At 38.5% G+C, this 14,046-nt stretch overlaps 2 long non-coding RNA genes across 2 annotated transcripts; both read left to right on the forward strand.

Moving 5' to 3' along the window:
- Positions 1 to 1,102: 1,102 nt before the first annotated feature.
- LOC131402996 (uncharacterized) lies at positions 1,103 to 5,321 on the forward strand. Its single transcript, XR_009219124.1, has 3 exons — positions 1,103 to 1,170; positions 3,124 to 3,235; positions 4,975 to 5,321. It is a non-coding gene; the product is annotated as an uncharacterized LOC131402996 (long non-coding RNA).
- Positions 5,322 to 6,138: 817 nt separating this feature from the next.
- LOC131402997 (uncharacterized) lies at positions 6,139 to 8,229 on the forward strand. Its single transcript, XR_009219125.1, has 3 exons — positions 6,139 to 6,209; positions 6,743 to 6,845; positions 8,075 to 8,229. It is a non-coding gene; the product is annotated as an uncharacterized LOC131402997 (long non-coding RNA).
- The last annotated feature ends 5,817 nt before the right edge of the window (positions 8,230 to 14,046 follow it).

Consider the following 14,046-nt stretch of genomic DNA (forward strand, 5'->3'; position numbering starts at 1 on the left):
TAGCTGGGTTAGAATGACAAATTAATTATAAAACCATGGAAGTGCTACAAGTGAATAAGCAAAATTCTGTGGAAATGCAGAAGGAAGAGCAGTTAATTTCTTAGGAGATGTGTACAAAGCGTTATAAAATGAACGACATTTGATCTGAGTCTGACCCTGGAAAATTACTAAGATTTCAGGAAGTGGGTGTTGAGAGAGAGGAAGCAGTGCGCAAAGACGTTGAGAGATGAGAGCGTTTTCCAGGAACTTAGACGAGATGGGGTGGACCTGAACAATATCGTGGTGGGACAGGAGACTAGGGTGGGTCCAGGCTCATTGGTTTACACCCGCTATGGGAATCACTGGGAGAATCAGGCAAGATTAAGATGCAGCCACATTTGTATTTTAGAAAAAAAAGCTCTGGCAGCATAGAGGGCAGGCTGGAGACAGGAGAGTCTAGAGGTGGGCAGTCCACACGAAGACCGTTCCAGTCTTGTAGGTGAGAGATGATGCCCTGATGCTGTTAGCGTTTTTCATGTTAAATTGACAGGACTTATTGGAATGGGTGGTAAGGGAAAAGAATTCTAAGGTGACTCCCCTGGTCTTTCGCTTGGACAACTGAATGATTTGGAAATTTGATAACTATCCCCCACATAGAGAAGATTAACTTGTGTTGGAAGCTGTCTCCTTTCTACAAATGAAATATCTACTTCAGTTTGCTTTAAGGAATAAGATAACTTATAATTTAAAGATTGCTTAAAGTGTTTTATTTCCAATTCAGAAATGAAACACAGGTATTTACTGAGCCTAGGTTATATCAATTTCAGACTTGAACAATCAAACTACTATTAATTATCATTTCCTCATAGCCAAAAGAATGCAATGGTGTAAAGATTCCTGTTGATGTCAGTAAACCTAATCCAAATGACGTGGAGTTTGGTAATCTGTATTTGGATATGAATGGAATCATCCATCCCTGTACTCATCCTGAAGACAAGTACGTAACCTGTTTTTGTCACTGACATCACCAGTTACAGAGGAGTACTATATTATATTACATTGTTTGCTTATCATTATAGACCGGCACCAAAAAACGAAGATGAAATGATGGTTGCAATTTTTGAATACATTGACAGACTTTTCAATATAGTAAGACCAAGATGACTTCTCTACATGGCAATAGATGGAGTGGTAAGTGCTAAAATAATTAACTTAGAGTCTTCCGTTTTTGTTTTTGCTGTGTTCCCAGTGTCTAGAATGAAAGTCAGCTAAATAAAGAAAAATATTGAGTGTGGTAAATTTGAGAAAGCAAGCCTCATCCTTCAGTCATGCATTCAAACACTTTTTATGCCTGTTTTGTACCAAGTACTGTGAAATGCTGGGGATGTTGGTGACTGCCCTTGCTTTTGAAGGGCTTACCAGTAAAGGGACAGAGACTTAGATAAATGAGTGAGGTTAGTTATTTATGGGCTTTATAGGCACTAGATAACACATGCAGCATGTTGAGGGAAGAAGGTGTCAGTGCTACTAAGAGAGTTGGAAGATAGAGAGGAGGTGACTTTTGTCCCATTTCTTGAAGGATAAAGAATAATTGGAGATTGGTGGGCAGTGGAAGGGGATGGATGGGACAGATATGGGGAGGGAGGACCTTATGGACTTCTCAAATGTGGCAGGTAAACACACTCTCCATGCCTATGATCACACTAACATATTTGGGCAACTGTAGGAGTTTTAGATTGGAAAGGGAAGTAGAGTGATGACTTGAAGAAGGCCTCACTTGCCATACTCAGGAGTTTGGATTTTATCCTATAGGCTGTGATTAGTCATCACAGGACCTTAAGAGGGGAATAACTTACTGACCTATGATAATAATATCAAGTAGCTTAGGTTATAATTGGTTAGCAAACTATATACCAGGGTTCAAGGAAAATTAAGGTAAATCATAAGCCTAAATTTATTTATCCATATGCAAATAGATTCTCTTTATCTTTTAGATTTAGCAATTGTAGTAGCTAATGGAATGATTTTGAAAATCCAGAAAACTTTGGGTCCAAGAAGATTAACTTTTCTGTGAGGTTCTCTTTACTCAAAGAAAAATCTTAGCTACCTGATAACTTGTTAAGTTGTAGTTAAAGTGGAGTAAAGAATAAAGGGAACAGGAATATGTCTTATTTGGAGCATATGCCAATTCACATTAGCTAAGTTTCTTGAAGAAAATTTTTAACTTTACTGCAGTATGCCCTTACTGCTAGATCAAGTATAAAATATGTACATATTTGTGTGCGTTGTGTATGTGCTCATGTCTGTAACATGTTTTTTTGTTAAAATATAAATGTAGATCACAGAACTTGGTGCTTGAAAGAATTAGATTAGGTGGTCTCATTTTACAAAAAAGGGAACTGTTTAAAAGAGAATATAAAATAACTTATTTTTTGTAGACAGGATACTTTAGAGTCCCTTCCAACCCCAAAACTCAGTTCAGTAACTTCAGAAACTTACAGTCCAGTTCACTTCATTTAGGTTTATCCAGTGATTTAAATTTCACTTGGTTAGAATGATTTAAAAGTACTTTTGGTAAAAACCTTGTTCCCTGTCTCCTGCTGTGCTTGTAGAGACAGAGTGGTGATTATGAAGCTTATTGTGGGAAGTACAAAATGAAAGTGCCTTGGGGTCCTATAGATCAAGTAGTTTTCTTTTGCTTTTATAGGGCATTGTGGATCTCATTTGGAGACCGTCCTTCCTCTTAGGCAAGGACAGAAGGAAGCTCTTCCTGATCCTGGTTCTGTAGTCATTGTCTGCTGGCTGAGTCTTTGAGTCAAGTGAGCTTTCTTCTTGGGTGCTTTGAAGCACCATAACCCAGTGGAATTGGCATTAGGTCGTGGGGCCTGCACTGTTAAGTGCTGTGGCTTCATAGGATGTTTGTCCATTTGATATGTCACTCACTGAGCTCAGCTTTTAGGTTCTTGGTCCAAATTTAAGTCCTCAGGATCTCCGGTCTGTCGTGAAAGGATTATTAGACATATTACTTACCTTTTCCATTTTAGTGTACTATTTTTATAAAAACAACTGATTCAAAATAATGTGCAGATTTAGTTGCAAATATTTTGAATAATATTATGTGAATGTGAAATACATGTTTTTCAGGAACCACGTGCTAAAATGAGCCAGCAGCGTTCGAGGAGGTTCAGAGCATCAAAGGAAGGAATGGAAGCAGCAGTAGAGAAGCAGCGAGTCAGGGAAGAAATACTGGCAAAAGGTAAAGAAAATGAGTCTTGAAGGTGGACTTTTTATAAGATGTATGCAGAAGGGGGAGGGGCGGCAACTTTTTCTTTCAAATAGATAAGGTTTTAATTTACTTAGAATCCCAGAATATGCAAGGAAAATTTATGTTCACTGTTGAGGAAAAGTTGTTAATGGAATTCTTCACTATTTGTTTCCAAACTCTGTAGTAAAAGAGAAACTTGGGACTACAAGGAGGGAATTCTGGTAGGGAGAGCAGATTGTCAGTCCCTCTCAGGACAAGTGCAGCTCTTCTGCTAACTTTTCTATATCTGTAAAACAGAAATATTTTAAGTGCTTCTTACTTCTTTTTTTCTAATGGGGGCTATTAGAAAGCTAGCATTCTGTAAACATTTTCCTCAAATCAGTCTTGGTAGCTTGCCTATTGCTTCCTCTTAGAACTCAGAGGTCTACATGAGGAGGCCTGGGATGATGTGATCCATATTCCAGGCTTTCACCAAGTCACACACACTGTCAGTCTAGATTGATGTAGCAGGAACCGAGGCAGTGAGGTACCCAGGGTTCTCTCAATTTTGAGGAGGGGAGGGGTGGGATGTGGCCATTTTTGCAATTCTTCAAAGCCTTGAAATTCCTGATGGGTACATAGGTAGGAGTTGGCTAAAGCTCAGAGAGGAGAAAGGTCAAGAGGTCTTCATGCCCACTCTGACTGGTTCTTTCCCAAGACACCTGTGTGTGAGATGGGGTGTGGTTGTAGCAGAGTGGTTTGTTTGGTGTTTTGTTACATAGGGCAATATGATAGACCAGGAAAGCCACAGTTTATTGGCTCAGGATATTACACTTGGAAGTTGAAAAAGGATACCATGGTGTAGTCAGGTCAAGCCTGCAATTATGATACATTCTATGTTATTTTAATTTGCTAGAAGTATGCGAGTATATAGTTACTTTTAGCTGTAGCTTATACTAATACTCTAAAACCTGTTTGTATCTATAACAGATTATCTTTGATTTTAAAGATGTCTTCTTTCTTGAACATGTTATGAAATATGTTTGTGTCTTGAGAAAAAGCTAATCAGTGATACAGAGGGAAAAATAGGATTTTTGTATCCCTCTAGCTGATATTTTTATTTCTTATCATTTATTTCTTATCATAAGCTGTGATAAATTCAGCATTTTAATTTGTTTTTCTTTTTTTTTTTATAATTTTTATTTATTTATTTTTCCCCCCAAAGCCCCAGTGTATAGTTGTACGTCATAGATGCACATCCTTCTAGTTGCTGTACATGGGACGCAGCCTCAGCATGGCCGGAGAAGCGGTGCCTCAGTGCGCGCCCGGGATCCGAACCCAGGCCGCCAGTAGCGGAGCGCGCGCACTTAACGGCTAAGCCACGAGGCTGGCCCTAATTTTGTTTTTCTAAGGCACCTTTATTTTAAGAACTGGTATCAAATTAGAACCCCTAACCCGTGTGTGTATTCTGCTGCAGAGGGCCTTAGGAAGAACATCATAATTTTTATATTTTTATATAACAATATAGTATCTTTTGTGTACTATATATTGTTTGACACTTCTGTTAAAGCTTTATTTAAATTTGAGGAGAGGAATCTTATTTTCTTCCCAGAAAGGGGAACATTGTTCCTCAAGTGACAATACTTCTCATTTTTTTGTATTTGAACTTACTGTTTTTGTTGTTTGGGCTTAATATTGTGTAGTTTACCTCACTTTTTATGGCGATAACAAAACATTGCCTTTTTCTCTAGGTGGCTTTCTTCCTCCAGAAGAAATAAAAGAAAGATTTGACAGCAACTGTGTTACACCAGTAAGTAGTCTCAGACTTTGCTGGCTATTGCTAACTCTTAAATGATAGCTTAATTTATTTCCTTCTATCATTTTAGGGAACCGAGTTCATGGACAATCTTGCTAAATGCCTTCGCTATTACATAGCTGATCGTTTAAATAATGATCCTGGGTGGAAAATTTTGACAGTAAGTTTCACATTTTGGTACTTCAAAAAGATGAAGGTGATATTTGAGTCTATACTTTGATATGACTGATAGTATTTTTTTCTTTTTTCCCCCCTGTGAAATCCTAGTTGACTGTCAGAGGAAAGGAGAGGCTGCCAGGGTTATTAGAAATGGGATGTCTTGCATGATCCAGTTTTAGACAGTCGAATTTTCTCTCAATGCCAATTTTTTGTCCTCGTACCGTCACTATGAAGCCATAAAATGGTACTCATGGTTTAAAAAATATCTATTTATGTATGAAAGTAATTTTTAAATGAAAATTTCTATTTGAAATCAAAATATAGCAAAATTAAAGTCGTGGGTCTGCCTTTAAAGAATCACTGTGTTCTCCTAAGTATTTACGTAAAATTTAAACAAACTGTTGTGTGATTTTAGGGTCATAAGCCTATTTCCCTGTTATTAGGTGTGGGAAATTGTGTTTACTGGGTGTCTTTTATTGATTGCTCCCAGGGTTTGTGTGCTTCAGTGCTGTGTCCTTAGGTGGCAGTGAGAATGGTGGAGACTTGTGACTGGTCGGTTTTGCTAATGGCTAAGTTTAACCCAGACATTTGATTTTCTATTCCATGCGGTAAGTAAACAGTTTTGGTGTTTAATACACACACACCTTATTAAGAAAAATTTCCAATTAATAACATCTTAATAGAATTATCCCAGTTTATTTTAAGATACTCAGTTCTGTTGATTTTTGTCCTAGAAAATTGGAGATGAGCTGAAAGTGTTAAAAACTGTCTTTTATAGGTTATTTTATCTGATGCTAGTGCTCCTGGTGAAGGAGAACATAAAATTATAGATTACATTAGAAGACAAAGAGGAAAAAATCACTTATGAATATCTGATTGACAAGCCATTATATAGAAAATGGTAAAATGTGATATTCCTCTGGTATAAATATAATAAATATATGTTTTCTCCTCCTTTAGCTCAGCCTAACCATGACCCAAACACTCATCATTGCTTATGTGGAGCAGATGGTAAGTTTCTTCTTTGGAATTTGAGTCTCTTGGATTAAACCGTAGCAAGTTGATGAGTTGGTGTATAGTAATGAATTATTCATGATTGCCTGGAAATTCTAAAGTGCCTTGCTGATTTTATGTTTGAGAGGAAATTAGTACTGAGTTATTTAATCTGTGATTAATGTTTACCTATCTTTAATTTTTTTCTTACATTTTTCTACCTTTTAATATGGCTGCACATACCTTTAAAATGGACGAGTGTTGACTCCTGAGTGGTAGTCTACACTCTAGGCCCATGTATCTGGGGGACATCTTGTTGACTGAGAACTACTAGGAAGTTTTAGGCATTTTGACTTTGCTGCCTCTGTTTGTGTGCTCCTTTGGGCTTTTCTTTGTGTTGGTGTCTTGTGTTATGGTAATGTCTTATGTCTTTGGTTATGGTAAGGATCTTCTGAAAGTGCTCACTGTTCAGTGTTTTGTCATTGTTGATTGATAGCTGATCTCATTATGCTCGGCCTTGCTACATATGAACCCAACTTTACCATTATTAGAGAAGAATTCAAACCAAACAAACCCAAGCCATGTGCTGTTTGTAATCAGTTTGAACATGAAGTTAAGGACTGTGAAGGTTTGCCAAGAGAAAAGAAGGGAAAGGTAAGAAATTTGAGATGGTAGTTGCCTCATTTTTAAAAATTTTATTTTATTTTTTTTGTGATAAAATATATATAATACAAAATATACCATTTTAACTATTTTTAAGTGTATAATTGAACAGCATTAAATATATTCAGGTTGCTTCATTTTTAAAATAAAGAGAAGACTATTTTTGATTAGATTTTTTACCTACTTACTCTGTTCCCTCTCATAGAAATGTGTCTTTGAAAACTCTTTAAAGACACATTCAAAAGCATGCGTGTGCTCATTCTTTCTACTCTCCACTTTTTCTAACATAGCTTGTAAGTATACGAGGCTTAAGTCTCATAGGTAATAATGTCCATGGCACATGATTTGTTTGTACAAGTAATGTTTCAAATGGTTATTCTTAAAAGGAACTACAAATCAAATATATTAAACTTGTTGATACTTTAAACTTGTTGATACTTTTAAGTTACTCCTAGTTTCTGCATATTTTGGGTTCACTTGATTATATCCAGTCTCTAAAGAGGTTTCTATCTGTTTTAAGAATATAGTACCTCTTTAAAAGACATAGTGAGTGAAAAAAGCAGGTAAGAAGTATACTGTATGCTCACAGAGAAGGGTCTAGAGGCATACACATCAAAATACTGGTTGGCTATCCGTCAGAGATTGGCAAACTCCAGCCCTCTAGATTTGGCCTATGAGCTAAGAATGGTTTTTACTTTATTTTTTATTTTTTATTTTTAAAGGAAGATTAGCCATGAGCTAACATCTGTGCCAGTCTTCCTCTATGTTATATGTGGGTTGCCACCACAGCACGGCTGACTAGTGGTGTAGGTCTACGCCTAGGATCCGAACCTGGGAACCCTGGCCGCTAAAGCGGAGCATGCCAAACTTAAGCACTATGCAGGGGGCCGGCCCTGGTTTTTATATTTTTAAAAGGTTGTAAAAACAAAATAAAACATGAAAGAATATGCAACTGAGACCCTGTGTGTCCCGCACAGGCTAAAATATATATATTTACTATCTGGCCCTTTGCAAAAAACATTTGCCGATCCCTGGTCTAGGTATGATTGGGATTATGGGTAATTTTTATTTTTAAAATGGTTTGGTGTGTTCTTTTTTTATTTAGTACTTGTAATATTAAAATGGATCTTGCTTTCAAAAAAGCTATAATGTTCATTTGGCTGGAAACAAATTACAGGGTTTAGAGTAGACTTGTTTAATCTTCACTCCTTTTGTTGCAGCACGATGAACTTGCAGATAGTCTTCCTTGTGCAGAAGGAGAGTTTATCTTCCTTCGTCTTAGTGTTCTTCGTGAGGTATGTAGCAATAATCACTAGAATCAGCCCTCTAAAGCAGAGTGCCGTTTCATAGCTTTAATGGCAGCATTCCTTTTTGGTTGTAGTATTTGGAAAGAGAGCTCACCATGGCCAGCCTACCACTCACATTTGATGTCGAGAGGAGCATTGATGACTGGGTCTTCATGTGCTTCTTTGTGGGAAATGAGTTCCTTCCTCACCTGCTGTCGTTAGAGATTCGGTATGTGTGTTTGTGTGGGTTTTTAAACTACTGTTGTAGCCTTCTTGCTTACAGTGCGTACTGGTCCTAATACATAATGTTTGTTTCCTGGTGGCAGGGAAGGTGCAATTGACCGTTCAGTTAACATATACAAAAATGTGGTTCACAAAACTGGGGTAAGTTCATTCTTGAATAATTTCAAAACAGATGTATTTGCTTTTATAAGAAGATCATTTTACATGTATTTTATCACTTACAGGGTTACCTTACAGAAAGTGGTTATGTCAATCTGCAAAGAGTACAGATGATCATGTTAGCAGTTGGTGAAGTTGAGGATAGCATTTTTAAAAAGAGAAAGGATGATGAGGTAAAGTGTTTCTATTGCAGTAGCTAAATTGCTCCTCTCTCTAATAGGCTATGATGATCCTGTGATTGTACTTTTAACCTCTTTGAGTGCGTTGTTATATTATTATAGTGTATCAAACGCCAATGTAATCATGAGTGGCCAGTGCTTTGATTATTTTATAAAGGCTGTGATGCATGCTGTGTGGAACTGTGTATTGCACACTGTGTGAATTGCACTGTAATTTTTTTCTCTCTTCATAATCTTGATTAACATAAAAATCCAAATACGTGTCTGATCAACAGGATGTGAAATGAGGGTTCCAAGACTGGAAGAATGCTGGGAATGAACTAGTGGATGCCATGTTTTATAGGAAAAGTTTATGCTGTGGAAGTCAGGTGAAGACCTAGGAACTCTGTACTCTGGTAGTGGAGTGTAGGGGCCTCTGGGTTAGATAGCATCAGTCTAGGCAGAGGGTTGCAGCTCTGAGTAAGCAATTAAACATAAAAGAAGGAAATAAAATAATAAAGCACTTGAAAATTGATGACATGTGATAGAGTGAGTGCTTAGGTAAGAAGTCCAGTCTGGCTTAGGCAGTTGGGAGTGTGGTTGGGCCGTTCATGAGACAGCAAGCAGTGGGAGTAGAGCAGGTTGGGGTGAGGACAAGGTAGAAATTGAGGTTCATTTTGGAGATACTGAGTTGGAGGGGTCACAGGACACCTGAGAGGAGAAAAGTCCGTGAAGCAGTTAGATGGATATGTGTAAAGCTCAGGGCAGAAGTCTTTTGGAAGGAAATTTGAGAACATTAGCAGAATACTTCACCTCATGAGTGTGAAGTTGAAATCCCTGGAGCTTTGTATGGAGTTCAAGTGCCTCCAACAGAAACCTTAAGAAGCATGGAGGTTAAGGAGAAAGGGGAGTCAGTTCTAGAGAGGTGGGAGGAAATCCTTGAAGAGATGAGAAGCCACTGGTGCTGCCAGAGGCGTCAGAGTGAGATAGGCCCCTAGATCATGGCCAGGGTTTCAGAGATCCTGAAGAGTTAGTGGGGTGGGGGGGCAGTAGCCTGGAGGCAGAGTAGGTTGCAGGGTGGTTGTGAAAGAGTGGCAAGGGAGGCAAGCAGTGGGTAAAATGAGCAGATAGTAGCTTTTTAGAAAGAGAGTGAAGGAAATCCTTTTAGAAACTGATTTTATAAAAAGTCACATGGCTATTTTGAGCAAATAGCAACATAATAATATTGCTACATTGCTTCATTATCTCCTAACAGATTAAAACATGTCATTGCATCTGACAAGATTTTATATTTTCTTCAGCTTTGTATGCTATAGCTAGTGATCTCTTTTTTAGAATCTTGGGTACCATTTTATATAACAGTGTGAGTAGACTGTAAGTGTTCTTTTTAAAGCCTTTGGTACTTGGTAATCTTCTGTGACGGCAAGAATTTTTCACATGTAAAATTTAAATAGCATAACTGACTTTGTCTAGGATATCAAATGTCTATCAGCACAGCCATTTTTAACTAAGCCTTCAACAATTATGGTGGCTCCACCTGACCTGCTGCCATTTATGCTTAAGAAAAAACTACACATACGGTGTAGTACTTGGTGTAAAAGCCTCACGTTAGAACAGTCCTTTTATGTGGTTTTAGGTTACTCTGTACTATTAAGTATTGGTGATATTTGCCGTTAGAGTGGGATGTATGGGATTTGATAGATACCAGAGTGCTTCAGATTTGAGTACTAAAGTTTCCAGCTGGCCTGGCAGAGAGGGCATTTTAAAGCTTTGGATCGTTTTTGGTATCCCTGACATCATATGATGTTTGTCAGCATGGTTGGACATCGGGGAAATTTATGAACCCTCAGAAATTCAATATAATAGTATCTAGGTGTGTGTATTTTCCCAGGAAGTGTGTCTCCGGCTTTTGACAGGCTTCCAAAGGAGTTCATAGCACACAAAAATTAAAGATCAGTAAAGTCCAACCAGGTGTACCTATTTTGCTTATGTGTAACTACCACCCTTAGAAATAGGTATTTAACTGACCAGCAGAATACGTGGTAAAAGAGGAATATATCAATATTTATTATTAAAATTGAGCAGTTAGGTCAGAAATATGATGCTTTTTATTTTATGAGCTTTGATGTTTGCCTTTTGTCTTGCAAATCTTCTTCATTTATTCAGCATATATTTATTAAGTGTTTACCGTGTGCCAAATAGTATTCTGAGTGTTACTGATACAACAAAAAACAAAAGAAAAAAGCAGACAAAAATTCCTGACCTCACGGAGCTGATATTCTTCCGCGGGAGATGGACAATAAACACAGAAACTGAGTAAAGTGTGTCATGTGTTAGAGAGTGATAAGTGCTGTGAAGAAAAAAGCAGATGAGGCAATATCTGGGAAGGTGGATGTGAGGACATTGCAGTTCTAGAAAAGATGACTAGAGAAGGCCTCACTGACAGATGACTTTGAAGGATATGAGGGAGTAATCATGCAGGTGTTTGCAGGAAGAGCATTTCAGACAGAAGGAATAGCCAGTGCAAAGGCTCTAGGGCAGGAGCTTCCCCAGGATGTTCACGGAACAGCAAGGAGCCAGTGTGGCAGGCACAGAGGAAGCAGAGGGAAAATAGTAGGGGTAGGAGAGGAGGTCAGAAAGATGGTGGAGGGCCAGATCTGGTAGGACCCTATAGGTCGTTATAAGAACTTTAGCTTTCACTCTGCATCAGTGGAGGGTTTTGAGTATAAAAGTGACAAGATCTGACACATATTATAAAAGGATCACTCTAGCTGCCCTGTTGAGACTAACTGTATGGAGGCAAAGATAGAAACAGTGAGCCCAATTAGGCTCTTTTGCGATAATCCAAGGGAGCCAACGTGGTGGCAGTGGAGATTGATAAGAGGTAATTGGATTCTGAACATGTTTTGAAGGTAAAACTAGTGGATTTGGCTGGTGAATTAAATGCTAGGGGTGAGAGAAGGAAAGCTATTAAGAATGACTCCAAAGCATTTTGTCTGAGCAATTGAAAAATGGTCTGAGCTGCTGTGATAAAGAAGACTGGGAGGCACAAAGCTAGGGGTGGGGATGCCATTTGGGGCATGTGAAGTTTGTACACCCAAGTGGAGATGTTGAGTGGGGAGAGGTCCTGACTGGGGAGTCATCAGCACGTAGATGGTGTTTAAAGCCGTGAGACTAGATGATCACTCCCATGAGAGTGAGAGGTCCAAGTACTGGGTGAAGAGGAACGCCAGTATTAAGGTGTTGGGAAGTTGAGGAGTGAAGGCATTCAGCAAGAGTGAAAGAGGAGAACCAGGTGAGTGTAGTGTCCTGGAAGCCAAGTGAAGAGCACGGATCAAGAAGGAAGAGTCACGGTCAGATACGGACTGAAAACTGAGTAATGGATTTCACAGTCTGTGGGTCATTGGTGAGCTAGATAAGTTTAAAAATGGGACAAAAGCTTGATTAAAGAAATTGGTGGTGTTGCTGTCTTAGGAGGTTTTAAGGTCGTCAGTCACCATGTATCCAGCATTCAGCCCCTCTCCTGGCAGAAAGCACAAAGTTCAGATCTCAATAGGGTGTTATATTGCAGGTGGCAGTACTGACTTGAAAGTGATGGAAGTGCAGCTGCTGGTAGAATGACAGTCAGTACAGGACCTGCTGGCCCCTGTTTCAGTCCACAGCAGCAGCCCTGGCCACCGTAGCTGTCGTCTCAGTGCCTTGATGCTCACAGAAACTTGGGCGTGGGAGGAGTGCTTTCTGGGGTAAAGGAGGCCTTTCAGTGGCCCAAAGTAAGTGGGGAGTTACTTATTTGTATCTTCTCCGTATTGGTGGGCTACTTGCTCCAGGGTAAAACAGAGGGTCTTTGTTATGACTCTTGCATTCTTTCCTGAAATGATATCAAAAACTATCTGAAAAAAATTAAGAGGAATAATTAAATTGTATCTAAACTCAATTTAGAATGCTCTCTGTCTATCTAAAGTTCTGATAAGCAGCACTTTGAACATATAGTCCATTGCCTAGTTTAATTAGTTACGTTTCTGGGGTCTTCCTTTAAAACTTTGTCTCCCAAATCATTCCTGGTAATGATTTTTGTGTAATTATTTGACAGAATATGTGGATTTTATACTTTTAGGACAGTTTTAGAAGACGACAGAAAGAAAAGAGAAAGAATGAAGGTGAGTTTTAATTAATTTCATCAGATTGGCAATAACATACATTTACAATTTGGGAGGAAGATAGCTTTTTATTCCTTATCCAGTAGTTTGTTAGGGACGTAATGTCTACCCAGCTGCCTCTTACCTGGAGAAAGAATGCTGGTGTCAGTTTTAAAGAAGTCCTTTCTAAGCTCTAGAGTCTGAGGGGATACACTTGATGGGCCAGAGGGGCCGGGTAGCACTTAGCTGTTTGAATTTTTTACGGTAATTGGGTATTGTTTTTGTAACAAAAATAGTTAGCTCTTTGTATCTTCTTGAAAGTTACTACACTCTGTCTATATCCTTGTCAGGTTACTCTTCCTAGAACACAACACTCGAAACTTTGTTGTTTCTCTGCTCAGAAATTACCAGTGACTCCTTAGTTCCCGCAGAATCCAGTTCTATCTTAGTCTGGCGTGCAGAGCATACTATGATCTGGTCAAGTTCTCACCCTGCTTTCCCCAGTTGTCTTCTAAATATAGCAAGTCCCTCCTGACTCCGAGCATTGCCTTTGTTTGGTCCCTCTCAATGGGTTTCTGACTTCACGGCTCCCTCCCATCTTACGTTTTCCACGAGGCCTCCCTATTGCTTCTGCTTGTAATCCGGGTTGAGCAGTCCTTCCTTTTAACTCGAGTGCTTCTCGCTTGTGATATTTGTTTTCTTAGTTAATTGCATAACACTTATAGTCACTTAACTTCTTAAGTTTTTGTTTTTCTTGTCTTCCTTACTGGATTTTAAACAAATGGAGTTTGGGGACTACCTTTTATTATTATATTTTATTAGAATCGAGCAATTTCAGGAACCTATAAGGGAGAAAAGTAGAGTTATTGATTGTTGCAGGTGGGTTCAAAACCACTTAGATCGGGAAGGGCATGTTTGATGTCTACCTTATATATTATTATTTTCTTTCAGTCATTGTCTGTTTAAAAAATATCTTTTATCAGTCAGCCATGACTGTCATCTACTGTAGCTATAATCATAGCTCTGACTAATTGGAAACAAAGAGTTAAATTCCATCAAGGTGAAGGGTAAATAGAAGTTGTATTTCCTAAGTATAAATCAAACTCTTGGCTTATTTTTTTACCTTAATAGTTAGTTTTATTTGCCTAAAATTGTGTCTTGAATGCATTTTGAAATTGTAAGTGAACATAAGGGAATAACCTAATGATAT

Source organism: Diceros bicornis, unplaced genomic scaffold, assembly GCF_020826845.1.
Source record: "Diceros bicornis minor isolate mBicDic1 unplaced genomic scaffold, mDicBic1.mat.cur scaffold_466_ctg1, whole genome shotgun sequence".
In the NCBI taxonomy this organism is placed as follows: domain Eukaryota; kingdom Metazoa; phylum Chordata; class Mammalia; order Perissodactyla; family Rhinocerotidae; genus Diceros; species Diceros bicornis.